This window comes from Corvus brachyrhynchos, unplaced genomic scaffold, assembly GCF_000691975.1.
Source record: "Corvus brachyrhynchos isolate BGI_N302 unplaced genomic scaffold, ASM69197v1 scaffold62, whole genome shotgun sequence".
Taxonomy (NCBI): Eukaryota; Metazoa; Chordata; class Aves; order Passeriformes; family Corvidae; genus Corvus; species Corvus brachyrhynchos.
In genome coordinates, this window is record NW_008236629.1 from 3,755,749 (window position 1) to 3,759,639 (window position 3,891).

Consider the following 3,891-nt stretch of genomic DNA (forward strand, 5'->3'; position numbering starts at 1 on the left):
AGCAGGAATTGCCCAAGGTGATGACAAGGTGAGTTGGGTCCCTGTATTCCCCATCACATCCTGGCGTGGGTGGGGATGAATCAATACCATCACTGCCACTTAGCACCCCATCCCATCAGCCGCAGGTCACGCTGCCTGCTGCCAGTGTCTGCCAGGATTGTTGTTGCCTGTCCCTGGCAATTTCAGCCTGCTGCAAAATAACTCAGGTGAGGCAAACAACACGAGATCCCTGCCCCGAGGAGCAGACAGTACCAGCAGCCAGGGAGGGGTAGGTGCCCTCCTCCCCAAGGTGGTTGCCAGGTGTGTCACCAGCCGTGGGGGAGGATGAGCCAGGGGATGATGAAGAACATCCAATGCCGAACAGGGTCAGGAGCGGGCAGGTGGTGTGGGGGCGTCAAGCATTTGGGCAGGGCCATGGAGTGCGTGGGACACAGGGACAGGAGATGTCGAGCTTGGCAGCAGCCCACTGAGGCAAGGTAGTGTGTAAGTAAACCCTAGTGAAGACACCAGAGCATCTTAAAGACCATAAGTATATTTGACTTACAAAAGCCTTTCTGGTTTTTTGGTTTTTTTTTTAATAGCTAGGGAAAAGATGGAAGAGCAAGATGTGATGGAGAAGTCCATTGGGGTGAAAACACTCCATGTTCAAAGGCTGCTGCAAATGGCCCTGATGAGGATGGAGCCATGCTCAGGTCTCCTGCGTGTTATGACATCCACTTGTGTCACGCAGCCACTGGTGAGCCACCCTCACCCGCCACCAGGATCACAGTTTGCAGCATAAAGGACACCAAGGGAAAAAATACCACCTAGCCTTGGCCTTTTGCAGCTCCACTTAGCATTTCCCCAAGGTCACTGCAGCCCATGATGGCAGCCAGAACATGTTTAAGACAGCTGCAGGCCAGCTCTGCCTCCAAACCAGCCTCACCCAGCCAGCATGAATGGACTGGGGATTCCCACCACCCATGATGCTGAGGACATCTTCCCCAGTGCCCACAGAGCTGGGACAGGATGGCCAGGGCCTGCATGAATCACTTTGTTGTGCTTAGTGCAACCCCCCCTCTGCTCCCAGGTTTCCCACCACCCAGAGCTGCTACTAAACTACCTTTTTGGCTTGTTTTTGTGGGTGTTACCCTGAAAAAGGGTGTAGCTTGGGATGTGCCAGTGCCACTGCAAAACGCACCCTCACCTTGTAAATTGTACATCAGTTTAGGAAACGGTGTAGGGAGTGGGCGAGATCCTGGCACCATGCCGGGAAAAAGTTACCACTGCTTCACTTGGGATCTCAGGGAGGGTGAATCAGGCTCCACTAATGAGCTGCATCCAGCACCTTCACACCGGCACCAGAACCAGCGGAGGCAGGGTGTTTGAAACCAGACTTGCCCAGGCTTGTGCACCTGTAGTGTAGGCTCTGCTCAGCTCAGATGGAAGAATAATTTTCTCTTTTAGCAATGAGCTTCAAAATCAGAAATGCATTTTTTCTGAATTTTAAGATGTCCTCTAAAAATCCCACCCACAGCTGGGCAAAATAATAATTTGCATCTCTGAGCTGAAGCTTTCCTTGCCCTGTAGGTCATTGCAGTTCACGACACTGGTACCACTGTGATAAATAAATTTAGGAGAAAACGTTGAGGAAGGGGTGAAGGCAAACACACAGCCATGTGTAAGGACAAAGAGGCCACTGTAGCAACCCTGGCAGAGGGCTGCCAAACTGCAAATGGGAGACCTGCTAGAGCCCCCCTAAAATAAGGCATTTGAAACTGAACATGAGCCAGTGCGCCCAGGTGGCCAAGGAGACCAATGTCATCCTGGCCTGTATCAAAAATAGTGTGGCCAGCAGGGCTTGGGCAGCGTTTGTCCCTCTGTACTGGGCACTGGTGAGGCCACACCTCAAGTGCTGTGTCCAGTTCTGGGCCCCTCTCTGCAAAAAAGTCATTGAGGTGCTGGAGAATGTCCAGAGAATGCAACAGAGCTGGGAAAGGGTCTGGAGCACAAGTCCTATGAGGAGCAGCTGAAGGAAATGGGGGTGTTTAGCCTGGAGAAAAGGAGGCTCAGGGGAGACCTCATCGCTCTCTACAACTGCGTAAAACGGGACTGTAGTGAGGTGAGGGCTTCTTTTCCCAGGTAACAGATGACAGGATGAGAGAAAATGGCCTCAAGTTGTGCCAGGCAAGCTCTGGACTGGGTATTGGAAACATTTATTCCCTGCAAAGCTGATCAGGCATTGGAACGGACTGCCCAGGAAAATGGTGGAATCACCATCGCTGAAGGCATTTAAAAGTCATGCAAATGTGGCACTTAGGGACATGGCTTAGTGGTGGACTCCGCAGTGTTGACTTAATGGTTGGACTCGATGACCTTACAGGTCTTTTCCAACCTAAAGGATTCTATGTTTATAAACTAAGGTGCATCAGATCCCTGCTTGTGTGGCAAAAGGGCAGGTGGGACACCCTGGTGTCACTTGCAGAGGAGACCCCAATCTCCCAGAGCGGGAGCTGGGGTGCTCTTCCCAACTGGAGCTAGTGAAGCTGAGTCATTTGACCCCACCTTGGGAATCCTCTCAAGCAGGCACCGAGGTTGCGAAAGCATTGCCAGGCCCCAGGGGCGTGTCACCCCACACCCACAGCTGCGGCTGCAGGGGACAATGCTCTGGTTCACCCCTTTGAGCCACGGGGGATGCAGGGGGCTAGGGAGACAGACCAGCAAGGAAAGGGGTTCATCCACTGTGACAAAAACAGGAGTGAGGAGGGATAGGTCCTCCAGTGTGTCTCACACGTTCTCTAGATGCCTCAGCCACAGCACTCCCTGTTTGCTCCACAAACAAGGAAAAATGTGTAAAAAGCCCTGAGCCCAGGCTCGTGCCACTCTATCTTTTTAAGATAATATGGTGCAACTCTCATGGTCCAAGCCTATAAATACCCAGACGTGCTCCCAGCTCCTGGTTAAACATACCCACTGTACCTCTCAAGGCTTTAACATCAGGGCAAACATTCCACAGAGGTGCTAAGGGAGCCTGAATGCAGAAATCCTGGCTCCTTGCTGGAGCCACTGGCCCCCCAGCATGCAGGCACTGGCGTGTCAGCTCTAAAACCACTGGTGCCAAGGGATAGAGACGGATTAAAAACTCTTGGGATAAGACCCCCAGTCCCTTCCCATCCTGCAGGCACCCAGGAGAGGACCAGCATTGTAACATTCCCTGACACAGCCCCATTCTTCCTTTTTCCCAATAAACCATTGGGAACATGGGACATGTAAGTCACTTAGAACAGCCTTCTAAAAGCAGCAACCTTCTTGCACTGGTATGAGAGCAGTCTCAGATGAGGACACAAGCCTTGCTGCCATGAAGCTCAAGCAAAGGCTCATTCATAACAGCAAAGCTTGTTTGCCTTTAATCCCTTGGAATCAAAAAAACCCAGACACAGCCTGGGTCCAGAGTTCTTTACTCTGCTGAAGCACTTTGGTGTGCACTGTGTGATGGTACGTGACTAGCATGGCATGCTGTCCTCACCAGCCTATCCCTGCACACTGGAGCCCACTCCATAGCCACGGAATTCTGGCAGAGACTGGCCAGACTGGAAATGCTCAAGGAGGAGCTGCCTTAGGTGCCCCAGCCTGGGGCCCAAGGTGCAGGTTGCCTAGCCAGCTACAGTTTCCCAGCCACTTCAAAGAGAAGGGAGGAGGGCTGGTGTTTCACTTGCTCTGCCACAGGCTCCAGGAAAGCCTATAAGGGATGTAGTGGAGGCCTGGGCCTGGCGTCAGGACTGTCCTTTCTGTCTGCAAAGCACATTTGCAAAGGGGTTTAGAGCCCTTGGGGAGGGTGGGTTTGCTTGGATGGGGCCGTGGTCAGGTTGGTTTATGTCTGACCCACTCCTGCCTGTGGGTACCCCAGGGGGC